At 38.9% G+C, this 14,102-nt stretch overlaps 16 non-coding genes across 16 annotated transcripts; all 16 read right to left on the bottom strand.

The window, feature by feature from the left end:
• Positions 1 to 439: 439 nt before the first annotated feature.
• TRNAA-AGC (transfer RNA alanine (anticodon AGC)) lies at positions 440 to 512 on the bottom strand. Its single transcript has one exon. It is a non-coding gene; the product is annotated as a tRNA-Ala (tRNA).
• A 1,615-nt stretch (positions 513 to 2,127) lies between these two features.
• Positions 2,128 to 2,200, bottom strand: TRNAA-AGC (transfer RNA alanine (anticodon AGC)). The gene has a single exon. It is a non-coding gene; the product is annotated as a tRNA-Ala (tRNA).
• A 2,458-nt stretch (positions 2,201 to 4,658) lies between these two features.
• On the bottom strand, positions 4,659 to 4,731 carry TRNAA-AGC (transfer RNA alanine (anticodon AGC)). The gene has a single exon. It is a non-coding gene; the product is annotated as a tRNA-Ala (tRNA).
• Positions 4,732 to 5,921: 1,190 nt separating this feature from the next.
• On the bottom strand, positions 5,922 to 5,994 carry TRNAK-CUU (transfer RNA lysine (anticodon CUU)). The gene has a single exon. It is a non-coding gene; the product is annotated as a tRNA-Lys (tRNA).
• Positions 5,995 to 6,347: 353 nt separating this feature from the next.
• TRNAA-AGC (transfer RNA alanine (anticodon AGC)) lies at positions 6,348 to 6,420 on the bottom strand. The gene has a single exon. It is a non-coding gene; the product is annotated as a tRNA-Ala (tRNA).
• A 771-nt stretch (positions 6,421 to 7,191) lies between these two features.
• Positions 7,192 to 7,264, bottom strand: TRNAA-AGC (transfer RNA alanine (anticodon AGC)). Its single transcript has one exon. It is a non-coding gene; the product is annotated as a tRNA-Ala (tRNA).
• A 1,190-nt stretch (positions 7,265 to 8,454) lies between these two features.
• TRNAK-CUU (transfer RNA lysine (anticodon CUU)) lies at positions 8,455 to 8,527 on the bottom strand. Its single transcript has one exon. It is a non-coding gene; the product is annotated as a tRNA-Lys (tRNA).
• A 353-nt stretch (positions 8,528 to 8,880) lies between these two features.
• Positions 8,881 to 8,953, bottom strand: TRNAA-AGC (transfer RNA alanine (anticodon AGC)). The gene has a single exon. It is a non-coding gene; the product is annotated as a tRNA-Ala (tRNA).
• A 345-nt stretch (positions 8,954 to 9,298) lies between these two features.
• Positions 9,299 to 9,371, bottom strand: TRNAK-CUU (transfer RNA lysine (anticodon CUU)). The gene has a single exon. It is a non-coding gene; the product is annotated as a tRNA-Lys (tRNA).
• A 353-nt stretch (positions 9,372 to 9,724) lies between these two features.
• On the bottom strand, positions 9,725 to 9,797 carry TRNAA-AGC (transfer RNA alanine (anticodon AGC)). The gene has a single exon. It is a non-coding gene; the product is annotated as a tRNA-Ala (tRNA).
• Positions 9,798 to 10,568: 771 nt separating this feature from the next.
• TRNAA-AGC (transfer RNA alanine (anticodon AGC)) lies at positions 10,569 to 10,641 on the bottom strand. The gene has a single exon. It is a non-coding gene; the product is annotated as a tRNA-Ala (tRNA).
• A 1,190-nt stretch (positions 10,642 to 11,831) lies between these two features.
• On the bottom strand, positions 11,832 to 11,904 carry TRNAK-CUU (transfer RNA lysine (anticodon CUU)). The gene has a single exon. It is a non-coding gene; the product is annotated as a tRNA-Lys (tRNA).
• A 353-nt stretch (positions 11,905 to 12,257) lies between these two features.
• TRNAA-AGC (transfer RNA alanine (anticodon AGC)) lies at positions 12,258 to 12,330 on the bottom strand. The gene has a single exon. It is a non-coding gene; the product is annotated as a tRNA-Ala (tRNA).
• Positions 12,331 to 12,675: 345 nt separating this feature from the next.
• On the bottom strand, positions 12,676 to 12,748 carry TRNAK-CUU (transfer RNA lysine (anticodon CUU)). The gene has a single exon. It is a non-coding gene; the product is annotated as a tRNA-Lys (tRNA).
• A 764-nt stretch (positions 12,749 to 13,512) lies between these two features.
• TRNAK-CUU (transfer RNA lysine (anticodon CUU)) lies at positions 13,513 to 13,585 on the bottom strand. Its single transcript has one exon. It is a non-coding gene; the product is annotated as a tRNA-Lys (tRNA).
• Positions 13,586 to 13,938: 353 nt separating this feature from the next.
• On the bottom strand, positions 13,939 to 14,011 carry TRNAA-AGC (transfer RNA alanine (anticodon AGC)). Its single transcript has one exon. It is a non-coding gene; the product is annotated as a tRNA-Ala (tRNA).
• Positions 14,012 to 14,102: the final 91 nt, after the last annotated feature.

The following is a 14,102-nucleotide window of genomic DNA, read 5'->3' as shown; positions in this document are numbered from 1 at the left end:
CCAATGCTATCATCCAGCAACTTGGGGCTCGAACCCACGAACCTGAGATTAAGAGTCTCATGCTCTACCGACTGAGCTAGCCGGGCTCCCACTTAAATATGGTATGCAGACTCATCATTTTTTATTAAGGAAAACTGTTTCTGGATATTCCTCTGCTCTTGTTTTGCAAGGAACTTCACTTTTATACATCCTTCAGAGGAAAGAATGTCAAGTAAAATAAGACGAAATGAAAATGGAAGGTGTGAAATTTTCATTTTGAGATTGCATAAGAAATCAAATTCCTCTCACGTGCTATAGAATACCTAAACACTTTTGATTAAACCACTTTAGTTGTTATAATGACACCAAATTTGAAAGCCATCTGTGACTTTTCTGTTCTTACTCTGCAACAACCATGGCAATTACAAGTTAAAAAGTAAAATGTATGCAAATTTTAGAATGGAGAATGCGGGCATCGATCCCGCTACCTCTCGCATGCTAAGCGAGCGCTCTACCATTTGAGCTAATTCCCCTGTGTGCTCACTCAGCATCACATTTCAAAAGTAACGTTACTGCTGTCCACACTTTATTTTAAGTCTAATTGCCCATAACATGAGTGTTCAGTTCACTCCTAACTGATGCCTTAACTACACCTAGGGGATGTTTTACACTTCAGGTTGGCATGTTTAGTACTTGAATAGGAGTGATATCACTGTATGTTAACCTAGACTCAGGCCCTACCTAATCTTGGAGATACATTTCTCATGAATGAGTAACCAAGGGAGATACAATTTTTAGGAGTTAGTGCATGTCTAATGCAAGATTAATCACCATATTATGAGAGCCAATGCTATCATCCAGCAAAAAATACTCGTTTTCGCCCAACGTGGGGCTCGAACCCACGACCCTGAGATTAAGAGTCTCATAGCTCTACCGACTGAGCTAGCCGGGACCCAAATAAATATGGTATGCAGACTCATCATTTTTTATTAAGGAAAACCGTTTCTGGATATTCCTCTGCTCTTGTTTTGCAAGGAACTTCACTTTTATACATCCTTCAGAGGAAAGAATGTCAAGTAAAATAAGACGAAATGAAAATGGAAGGTGTGAAATTTTCATTTTGAGATTGCATAAGAAATCAAATTCCTCTCACGTGCTATAGAATACCTAAACACTTTTGATTAAACCACTTTAGTTGTTATAATGACACCAAATTTGAAAGCCATCTGTGACTTTTCTGTTCTTACTCTGCAACAACCATGGCAATTACAAGTTAAAAAGTAAAATGTATGCAAATTTTAGAATGGAGAATGCGGGCATCGATCCCGCTACCTCTCGCATGCTAAGCGAGCACTCTACCATTTGAGCTAATTCCCCTGTGTGCTCACTCAGCATCACATTTCAAAAGTAACGTTACTGCTGTCCACACTTTATTTTAAGTCTAATTGCCCATAACATGAGTGTTCAGTTCACTCCTAACTGATGCCTTAACTACACCTAGGGGATGTTTTACACTTCAGGTTGGCATGTTTAGTACTTGAATAGGAGCGATATCACTGTATGTTAACCTAGACTCAGGCCCTACCTAATCTTGGAGATACATTTCTCATGAATGAGTAACCAAGGGAGATACAATTTTTAGGAGTTAGTGCATGTCTAATGCAAGATTAATCACCATATTATGAGAGCCAATGCTATCATCCAGCAAAACATACTCGTTTTCGCCCAACGTGGGGCTCAAACACACGACCCTGAGATTAAGAGTCTCATGCTCTACCGACTGAGCTAGCCGGGCTCCCACTTAAATATGGTATGCAGACTCATCATTTTTTATTAAGGAAAACCGTTTCTGGATATTCCTCTGCTCTTGTTTTGCAAGGAACTTCACTTTTATACATCCTTCAGAGGAAAGAATGTCAAGTAAAATAAGACGAAATGAAAATGGAAGGTGTGAAATTTTCATTTTGAGATTGCATAAGAAATCAAATTCCTCTCACGTGCTATAGAATACCTAAACACTTTTGATTAAACCACTTAAGTTGTTATAATGACACCAAATTTGAAAGCCATCTGTGACTTTTCTGTTCTTACTCTGCAACAACCATGGCAATTACAAGTTAAAAAGTAAAATGTATGCAAATTTTAGAATGGAGAATGCGGGCATCGATCCCGCTACCTCTCGCATGCTAAGCGAGCGCTCTACCATTTGAGCTAATTCCCCTGTGTGCTCACTCAGCATCACATTTCAAAAGTAACGTTACTGCTGTCCACACTTTATTTTAAGTCTAATTGCCCATAACATGAGTGTTCAGTTCACTCCTAACTGATGCCTTAACTACACCTAGGGGATGTTTTACACTTCAGGTTGGCATGTTTAGTACTTGAATAGGAGTGATATCACTGTATGTTAACCTAGACTCAGGCCCTACCTAATCTTGGAGATACATTTCTCATGAATGAGTAACCAAGGGAGATACAATTTTTAGGAGTTAGTGCATGTCTAATGCAAGATTAATCACCATATTATGAGAGCCAATGCTATCATCCAGCAAAAAATACTCGTTTTCGCCCAACGTGGGGCTCGAACCCACGACCCTGAGATTAAGAGTCTCATGCTCTACCGACTGAGGTAGCCGGGCTCCCACTTAAATATGGTATGCAGACTCATCATTTTTTATTAAGGAAAACTGTTTCTGGATATTCCTCTGCTCTTGTTTTGCAAGGAACTTCACTTTTATACATCCTTCAGAGGAAAGAATGTCAAGTAAAATAAGACGAAATGAAAATGGAAGGTGTGAAATTTTCATTTTGAGATTGCATAAGAAATCAAATTCCTCTCACGTGCTATAGAATACCTAACACTTTTGATTAAACCACTTTAGTTGTTATAATGACACCAAATTTGAAAGCCATCTGTGACTTTTCTGTTCTTACTCTGCAACAACCATGGCAATTACAAGTTAAAAAGTAAAATGTATGCAAATTTTAGAATGGAGAATGCGGGCATCGATCCCGCTACCTCTCGCATGCTAAGCGAGCACTCTACCATTTGAGCTAATTCCCCTGTGTGCTCACTCAGCATCACATTTCAAAAGTAACGTTACTGCTGTCCACACTTTATTTTAAGTCTAATTGCCCATAACATGAGTGTTCAGTTCACTCCTAACTGATGCCTTAACTACACCTAGGGGATGTTTTACACTTCAGGTTGGCATGTTTAGTACTTGAATAGGAGTGATATCACTGTATGTTAACCTAGACTCAGGCCCTACCTAATCTTGGAGATACATTTCTCATGAATGAGTAACCAAGGGAGATACAATTTTTAGGAGTTAGTGCATGTCTAATGCAAGATTAATCACCATATTATGAGAGCCAATGCTATCATCCAGCAAAAAATACTCGTTTTCGCCCAACGTGGGGCTCGAACCCACGACCCTGAGATTAAGAGTCTCATAGCTCTACCGACTGAGCTAGCCGGGACCCAAATAAATATGGTATGCAGACTCATCATTTTTTATTTAGGAAAACCGTTTCTGGATATTCCTCTGCTCTTGTTTTGCAAGGAACTTCACTTTTATACATCCTTCAGAGGAAAGAATGTCAAGTAAAATAAGACGAAATGAAAATGGAAGGTGTGAAATTTTCATTTTGAGATTGCATAAGAAATCAAATTCCTCTCACGTGCTATAGAATACCTAAACACTTTTGATTAAACCACTTTAGTTGTTATAATGACACCAAATTTGAAAGCCATCTGTGACTTTTCTGTTCTTACTCTGCAACAACCATGGCAATTACAAGTTAAAAAGTAAAATGTATGCAAATTTTAGAATGGAGAATGCGGGCATCGATCCCGCTACCTCTCGCATGCTAAGCGAGCACTCTACCATTTGAGCTAATTCCCCTGTGTGCTCACTCAGCATCACATTTCAAAAGTAACGTTACTGCTGTCCACACTTTATTTTAAGTCTAATTGCCCATAACATGAGTGTTCAGTTCACTCCTAACTGATGCCTTAACTACACCTAGGGGATGTTTTACACTTCAGGTTGGCATGTTTAGTACTTGAATAGGAGCGATATCACTGTATGTTAACCTAGACTCAGGCCCTACCTAATCTTGGAGATACATTTCTCATGAATGAGTAACCAAGGGAGATACAATTTTTAGGAGTTAGTGCATGTCTAATGCAAGATTAATCACCATATTATGAGAGCCAATGCTATCATCCAGCAAAAAATACTCGTTTTCGCCCAACGTGGGGCTCAAACACACGACCCTGAGATTAAGAGTCTCATGCTCTACCGACTGAGCTAGCCGGGCTCCCACTTAAATATGGTATGCAGACTCATCATTTTTTATTAAGGAAAACCGTTTCTGGATATTCCTCTGCTCTTGTTTTGCAAGGAACTTCACTTTTATACATCCTTCAGAGGAAAGAATGTCAAGTAAAATAAGACGAAATGAAAATGGAAGGTGTGAAATTTTCATTTTGAGATTGCATAAGAAATCAAATTCCTCTCACGTGCTATAGAATACCTAAACACTTTTGATTAAACCACTTAAGTTGTTATAATGACACCAAATTTGAAAGCCATCTGTGACTTTTCTGTTCTTACTCTGCAACAACCATGGCAATTACAAGTTAAAAAGTAAAATGTATGCAAATTTTAGAATGGAGAATGCGGGCATCGATCCCGCTACCTCTCGCATGCTAAGCGAGCGCTCTACCATTTGAGCTAATTCCCCTGTGTGCTCACTCAGCATCACATTTCAAAAGTAACGTTACTGCTGTCCACACTTTATTTTAAGTCTAATTGCCCATAACATGAGTGTTCAGTTCACTCCTAACTGATGCCTTAACTACACCTAGGGGATGTTTTACACTTCAGGTTGGCATGTTTAGTACTTGAATAGGAGTGATATCACTGTATGTTAACCTAGACTCAGGCCCTACCTAATCTTGGAGATACATTTCTCATGAATGAGTAACCAAGGGAGATACAATTTTTAGGAGTTAGTGCATGTCTAATGCAAGATTAATCACCATATTATGAGAGCCAATGCAATCATCCAGCAAAAAATACTCGTTTTTGCCCAACGTGGGGCTCGAACCCACGACCCTGAGATTAAGAGTCTCATAGCTCTACCGACTGAGCTAGCCGGGCTCCCACTTAAATATGGTATGCAGACTCATCATTTTTTATTAAGGAAAACCGTTTCTGGATATTCCTCTGCTCTTGTTTTGCAAGGAACTTCCCTTTTATACATCCTTCAGAGGAAAGAATGTCAAGTAAAATAAGACGAAATGAAAATGGAAGGTGTGAAATTTTCATTTTGAGATTGCATAAGAAATCAAATTCCTCTCACGTGCTATAGAATACCTAAACACTTTTGATTAAACCACTTAAGTTGTTATAATGACACCAAATTTGAAAGCCATCTGTGACTTTTCTGTTCTTACTCTGCAACAACCATGGCAATTACAAGTTAAAAAGTAAAATGTATGCAAATTTTAGAATGGAGAATGCGGGCATCGATCCCGCTACCTCTCGCATGCTAAGCGAGCACTCTACCATTTGAGCTAATTCCCCTGTGTGCTCACTCAGCATCACATTTCAAAAGTAACGTTACTGCTGTCCACACTTTATTTTAAGTCTAATTGCCCATAACATGAGTGTTCAGTTCACTCCTAACTGATGCCTTAACTACACCTAGGGGATGTTTTACACTTCAGGTTGGCATGTTTAGTACTTGAATAGGAGTGATATCACTGTATGTTAACCTAGACTCAGGCCCTACCTAATCTTGGAGATACATTTCTCATGAATGAGTAACCAAGGGAGATACAATTTTTAGGAGTTAGTGCATGTCCAATGCAAGATTAATCACCATATTATGAGAGCCAATGCTATCATCCAGCAAAAAATACTCGTTTTCGCCCAACGTGGGGCTCGAACCCACGACCCTGAGATTAAGAGTCTCATGCTCTACCGACTGAGCTAGCCGGGCTCCCACTTAAATATGGTATGCAGACTCATCATTTTTTATTAAGGAAAACTGTTTCTGGATATTCCTCTGCTCTTGTTTTGCAAGGAACTTCACTTTTATACATCCTTCAGAGGAAAGAATGTCAAGTAAAATAATACGAAATGAAAATGGAAGGTGTGAAATTTTCATTTTGAGATTGCATAAGAAATCAAATTCCTCTCACGTGCTATAGAATACCTAAACACTTTTGATTAAACCACTTTAGTTGTTATAATGACAACAAATTTGAAAGCCATCTGTGACTTTTCTGTTCTTACTCTGCAACAACCATGGCAATTACAAGTTAAAAAGTAAAATGTATGCAAATTTTAGAATGGAGAATGCGGGCATCGATCCCGCTACCTCTCGCATGCTAAGCGAGCGCTCTACCATTTGAGCTAATTCCCCTGTGTGCTCACTCAGCATCACATTTCAAAAGTAACGTTACTGCTGTCCACACTTTATTTTAAGTCTAATTGCCCATAACATGAGTGTTCAGTTCACTCCTAACTGATGCCTTAACTACACCTAGGGGATGTTTTACACTTCAGGTTGGCATGTTTAGTACTTGAATAGGAGTGATATCACTGTATGTTAACCTAGACTCAGGCCCTACCTAATCTTGGAGATACATTTCTCATGAATGAGTAACCAAGGGAGATACAATTTTTAGGAGTTAGTGCATGTCTAATGCAAGATTAATCACCATATTATGAGAGCCAATGCTATCATCCAGCAAAAAATACTCGTTTTCGCCCAACGTGGGGCTCAAACACACGACCCTGAGATTAAGAGTCTCATGCTCTACCGACTGAGCTAGCCGGGCTCCCACTTAAATATGGTATGCAGACTCATCATTTTTTATTAAGGAAAACCGTTTCTGGATATTCCTCTGCTCTTGTTTTGCAAGGAACTTCACTTTTATACATCCTTCAGAGGAAAGAATGTCAAGTAAAATAAGACGAAATGAAAATGGAAGGTGTGAAATTTTCATTTTGAGATTGCATAAGAAATCAAATTCCTCTCACGTGCTATAGAATACCTAAACACTTTTGATTAAACCACTTAAGTTGTTATAATGACACCAAATTTGAAAGCCATCTGTGACTTTTCTGTTCTTACTCTGCAACAACCATGGCAATTACAAGTTAAAAAGTAAAATGTATGCAAATTTTAGAATGGAGAATGCGGGCATCGATCCCGCTACCTCTCGCATGCTAAGCGAGCGCTCTACCATTTGAGCTAATTCCCCTGTGTGCTCACTCAGCATCACATTTCAAAAGTAACGTTACTGCTGTCCACACTTTATTTTAAGTCTAATTGCCCATAACATGAGTGTTCAGTTCACTCCTAACTGATGCCTTAACTACACCTAGGGGATGTTTTACACTTCAGGTTGGCATGTTTAGTACTTGAATAGGAGTGATATCACTGTATGTTAACCTAGACTCAGGCCCTACCTAATCTTGGAGATACATTTCTCATGAATGAGTAACCAAGGGAGATACAATTTTTAGGAGTTAGTGCATGTCTAATGCAAGATTAATCACCATATTATGAGAGCCAATGCAATCATCCAGCAAAAAATACTCGTTTTTGCCCAACGTGGGGCTCGAACCCACGACCCTGAGATTAAGAGTCTCATAGCTCTACCGACTGAGCTAGCCGGGCTCCCACTTAAATATGGTATGCAGACTCATCATTTTTTATTAAGGAAAACCGTTTCTGGATATTCCTCTGCTCTTGTTTTGCAAGGAACTTCCCTTTTATACATCCTTCAGAGGAAAGAATGTCAAGTAAAATAAGACGAAATGAAAATGGAAGGTGTGAAATTTTCATTTTGAGATTGCATAAGAAATCAAATTCCTCTCACGTGCTATAGAATACCTAAACACTTTTGATTAAACCACTTAAGTTGTTATAATGACACCAAATTTGAAAGCCATCTGTGACTTTTCTGTTCTTACTCTGCAACAACCATGGCAATTACAAGTTAAAAAGTAAAATGTATGCAAATTTTAGAATGGAGAATGCGGGCATCGATCCCGCTACCTCTCGCATGCTAAGCGAGCACTCTACCATTTGAGCTAATTCCCCTGTGTGCTCACTCAGCATCACATTTCAAAAGTAACGTTACTGCTGTCCACACTTTATTTTAAGTCTAATTGCCCATAACATGAGTGTTCAGTTCACTCCTAACTGATGCCTTAACTACACCTAGGGGATGTTTTACACTTCAGGTTGGCATGTTTAGTACTTGAATAGGAGTGATATCACTGTATGTTAACCTAGACTCAGGCCCTACCTAATCTTGGAGATACATTTCTCATGAATGAGTAACCAAGGGAGATACAATTTTTAGGAGTTAGTGCATGTCCAATGCAAGATTAATCACCATATTATGAGAGCCAATGCTATCATCCAGCAAAAAATACTCGTTTTCGCCCAACGTGGGGCTCGAACCCACGACCCTGAGATTAAGAGTCTCATGCTCTACCGACTGAGCTAGCCGGGCTCCCACTTAAATATGGTATGCAGACTCATCATTTTTTATTAAGGAAAACTGTTTCTGGATATTCCTCTGCTCTTGTTTTGCAAGGAACTTCACTTTTATACATCCTTCAGAGGAAAGAATGTCAAGTAAAATAAGACGAAATGAAAATGGAAGGTGTGAAATTTTCATTTTGAGATTGCATAAGAAATCAAATTCCTCTCACGTGCTATAGAATACCTAAACACTTTTGATTAAACCACTTTAGTTGTTATAATGACACCAAATTTGAAAGCCATCTGTGACTTTTCTGTTCTTACTCTGCAACAACCATGGCAATTACAAGTTAAAAAGTAAAATGTATGCAAATTTTAGAATGGAGAATGCGGGCATCGATCCCGCTACCTCTCGCATGCTAAGCGAGCGCTCTACCATTTGAGCTAATTCCCCTGTGTGCTCACTCAGCATCACATTTCAAAAGTAACGTTACTGCTGTCCACACTTTATTTTAAGTCTAATTGCCCATAACATGAGTGTTCAGTTCACTCCTAACTGATGCCTTAACTACACCTAGGGGATGTTTTACACTTCAGGTTGGCATGTTTAGTACTTGAATAGGAGTGATATCACTGTATGTTAACCTAGACTCAGGCCCTACCTAATCTTGGAGATACATTTCTCATGAATGAGTAACCAAGGGAGATACAATTTTTAGGAGTTAGTGAATGTCTAATGCAAGATTAATCACCATATTATGAGAGCCAATGCTATCATCCAGCAAAAAATACTCGTTTTCGCCCAACGTGGGGCTCGAACCCACGACCCTGAGATTAAGAGTCTCATGCTCTACCGACTGAGCTAGCCGGGCTCCCACTTAAATATGGTATACAGACTCATCATTTTTTATTAAGGAAAACTGTTTCTGGATATTCCTCTGCTCTTGTTTTGCAAGGAACTTCACTTTTATACATCCTTCAGAGGAAAGAATGTCAAGTAAAATAAGACGAAATGAAAATGGAAGGTGTGAAATTTTCATTTTGAGATTGCATAAGAAATCAAATTCCTCTCACGTGCTATAGAATACCTAAACACTTTTGATTAAACCACTTTAGTTGTTATAATGACACCAAATTTGAAAGCCATCTGTGACTTTTCTGTTCTTACTCTGCAACAACCATGGCAATTACAAGTTAAAAAGTAAAATGTATGCAAATTTTAGAATGGAGAATGCGGGCATCGATCCCGCTACCTCTCGCATGCTAAGCGAGCGCTCTACCATTTGAGCTAATTCCCCTGTGTGCTCACTCAGCATCACATTTCAAAAGTAACGTTACTGCTGTCCACACTTTATTTTAAGTCTAATTGCCCATAACATGAGTGTTCAGTTCACTCCTAACTGATGCCTTAACTACACCTAGGGGATGTTTTACACTTCAGGTTGGCATGTTTAGTACTTGAATAGGAGTGATATCACTGTATGTTAACCTAGACTCAGGCCCTACCTAATCTTGGAGATACATTTCTCATGAATGAGTAACCAAGGGAGATACAATTTTTAGGAGTTAGTGCATGTCTAATGCAAGATTAATCACCATATTATGAGAGCCAATGCTATCATCCAGCAAAAAATACTCGTTTTCGCCCAACGTGGGGCTCAAACACACGACCCTGAGATTAAGAGTCTCATGCTCTACCGACTGAGCTAGCCGGGCTCCCACTTAAATATGGTATGCAGACTCATCATTTTTTATTAAGGAAAACCGTTTCTGGATATTCCTCTGCTCTTGTTTTGCAAGGAACTTCACTTTTATACATCCTTCAGAGGAAAGAATGTCAAGTAAAATAAGACGAAATGAAAATGGAAGGTGTGAAATTTTCATTTTGAGATTGCATAAGAAATCAAATTCCTCTCACGTGCTATAGAATACCTAAACACTTTTGATTAAACCACTTAAGTTGTTATAATGACACCAAATTTGAAAGCCATCTGTGACTTTTCTGTTCTTACTCTGCAACAACCATGGCAATTACAAGTTAAAAAGTAAAATGTATGCAAATTTTAGAATGGAGAATGCGGGCATCGATCCCGCTACCTCTCGCATGCTAAGCGAGCGCTCTACCATTTGAGCTAATTCCCCTGTGTGCTCACTCAGCATCACATTTCAAAAGTAACGTTACTGCTGTCCACACTTTATTTTAAGTCTAATTGCCCATAACATGAGTGTTCAGTTCACTCCTAACTGATGCCTTAACTACACCTAGGGGATGTTTTACACTTCAGGTTGGCATGTTTAGTACTTGAATAGGAGTGATATCACTGTATGTTAACCTAGACTCAGGCCCTACCTAATCTTGGAGATACATTTCTCATGAATGAGTAACCAAGGGAGATACAATTTTTAGGAGTTAGTGCATGTCTAATGCAAGATTAATCACCATATTATGAGAGCCAATGCAATCATCCAGCAAAAAATACTCGTTTTTGCCCAACGTGGGGCTCGAACCCACGACCCTGAGATTAAGAGTCTCATAGCTCTACCGACTGAGCTAGCCGGGCTCCCACTTAAATATGGTATGCAGACTCATCATTTTTTATTAAGGAAAACCGTTTCTGGATATTCCTCTGCTCTTGTTTTGCAAGGAACTTCCCTTTTATACATCCTTCAGAGGAAAGAATGTCAAGTAAAATAAGACGAAATGAAAATGGAAGGTGTGAAATTTTCATTTTGAGATTGCATAAGAAATCAAATTCCTCTCACGTGCTATAGAATACCTAAACACTTTTGATTAAACCACTTAAGTTGTTATAATGACACCAAATTTGAAAGCCATCTGTGACTTTTCTGTTCTTACTCTGCAACAACCATGGCAATTACAAGTTAAAAAGTAAAATGTATGCAAATTTTAGAATGGAGAATGCGGGCATCGATCCCGCTACCTCTCGCATGCTAAGCGAGCACTCTACCATTTGAGCTAATTCCCCTGTGTGCTCACTCAGCATCACATTTCAAAAGTAACGTTACTGCTGTCCACACTTTATTTTAAGTCTAATTGCCCATAACATGAGTGTTCAGTTCACTCCTAACTGATGCCTTAACTACACCTAGGGGATGTTTTACACTTCAGGTTGGCATGTTTAGTACTTGAATAGGAGTGATATCACTGTATGTTAACCTAGACTCAGGCCCTACCTAATCTTGGAGATACATTTCTCATGAATGAGTAACCAAGGGAGATACAATTTTTAGGAGTTAGTGCATGTCCAATGCAAGATTAATCACCATATTATGAGAGCCAATGCTATCATCCAGCAAAAAATACTCGTTTTCGCCCAACGTGGGGCTCGAACCCACGACCCTGAGATTAAGAGTCTCATGCTCTACCGACTGAGCTAGCCGGGCTCCCACTTAAATATGGTATGCAGACTCATCATTTTTTATTAAGGAAAACTGTTTCTGGATATTCCTCTGCTCTTGTTTTGCAAGGAACTTCACTTTTATACATCCTTCAGAGGAAAGAATGTCAAGTAAAATAATACGAAATGAAAATGGAAGGTGTGAAATTTTCATTTTGAGATTGCATAAGAAATCAAATTCCTCTCACGTGCTATAGAATACCTAAACACTTTTGATTAAACCACTTTAGTTGTTATAATGACAACAAATTTGAAAGCCATCTGTGACTTTTCTGTTCTTACTCTGCAACAACCATGGCAATTACAAGTTAAAAAGTAAAATGTATGCAAATTTTAGAATGGAGAATGCGGGCATCGATCCCGCTACCTCTCGCATGCTAAGCGAGCGCTCTACCATTTGAGCTAATTCCCCTGTGTGCTCACTCAGCATCACATTTCAAAAGTAACGTTACTGCTGTCCACACTTTATTTTAAGTCTAATTGCCCATAACATGAGTGTTCAGTTCACTCCTAACTGATGCCTTAACTACACCTAGGGGATGTTTTACACTTCAGGTTGGCATGTTTAGTACTTGAATAGGAGTGATATCACTGTATGTTAACCTAGACTCAGGCCCTACCTAATCTTGGAGATACATTTCTCATGAATGAGTAACCAAGGGAGATACAATTTTTAGGAGTTAGTGCATGTCTAATGCAAGATTAATCACCATATTATGAGAGCCAATGCTATCATCCAGCAAAAAATACTCGTTTTCGCCCAACGTGGGGCTCGAACCCACGACCCTGAGATTAAGAGTCTCATGCTCTACCGACTGAGCTAGCCGGGCTCCCACTTAAATATGGTATGCAGACTCATCATTTTTTATTAAGGAAAACCGTTTCTGGATATTCCTCTGCTCTTGTTTTGCAAGGAACTTCACTTTTATACATCCTTCAGAGGAAAGAATGTCAAGTAAAATAAGACGAAATGAAAATGGAAGGTGTGAAATTTTCATTTTGAGATTGCATAAGAAATCAAATTCCTCTCACGTGCTATAGAATACCTAAACACTTTTGATTAAACCACTTTAGTTGTTATAATGACACCAAATTTGAAAGCCATCTGTGACTTTTCTGTTCTTACTCTGCAACAACCATGGCAATTACAAGTTAAAAAGTATGCAAATTTTAGAATGGAGAATGCGGGCATCGATCCCGCTACTTCTCGCATGCTAAGCGAGCGCTCTACCATTTGAGCTAATTCCCCTGTGTGCTCACTCAGCATCACATTTCAAAAGTAACGTTACTGCTGTCCACACTTTATTTTAAGTCTAATTGCCCATAACATGAGTGTTCAGTTCACTCCTAACTGATGCCTTAACTACACCTAGGGGATGTTTTACACTTCAGGTTGGCATGTTTAGTACTTGAATAGGAGTGATATCACTGTATGTTAACCTAGACTCAGGCCCTACCTAATCTTGGAGATACATTTCTCATGAATGAGTAACCAAGGGAGATACAATTTTTAGGAGTTAGTGCATGTCTAATGCAAGATTAATCACCATATTATGAGAGCCAATGCTATCATCCAGCAAAAAATACTCGTTTTCGCCCAACGTGGGGCTCGAACCCACGACCCTGAGATTAAGAGTCTCATGCTCTACCGACTGAGCTAGCCGGGCTCCCACTTAAATATGGTATGCAGACTCATCATTTTTTATTAAGGAAAACCGTTTCTGGATATTCCTCTGCTCTTGTTTTGCAAGGAACTTCACTTTTATACATCCTTCAGAGGAAAGAATGTCAAGTAAAATAAGACGAAATGAAAATGGAAGGTGTGAAATTTTCATTTTGAGATTGCATAAGAAATCAAATTCCTCTCACGTGCTATAGAATACCTAAACACTTTTGATTAAACCACTTTAGTTGTTATAATGACACCAAATTTGAAAGCCATCTGTGACTTTTCTGTTCTTACTCTGCAACAACCATGGCAATTACAAGTTAAAAAGTAAAATGTATGCAAATTTTAGAATGGAGAATGCGGGCATCGATCCCGCTACCTCTCGCATGCTAAGCGAGCGCTCTACCATTTGAGCTAATTCCCCTGTGTGCTCACTCAGCATCACATTTCAAAAGTAACGTTACTGCTGTCCACACTTTATTTTAAGTCTAATTGCCCATAACATGAGTGTTCAG

This window comes from Triturus cristatus, chromosome 4_1, assembly GCF_964204655.1.
Source record: "Triturus cristatus chromosome 4_1, aTriCri1.1, whole genome shotgun sequence".
Taxonomy (NCBI): Eukaryota; Metazoa; Chordata; class Amphibia; order Caudata; family Salamandridae; genus Triturus; species Triturus cristatus.
The sequence above is the reverse complement of the archived record's forward strand: the minus strand, read 5'-3'. Positions and strand labels throughout refer to the sequence as shown.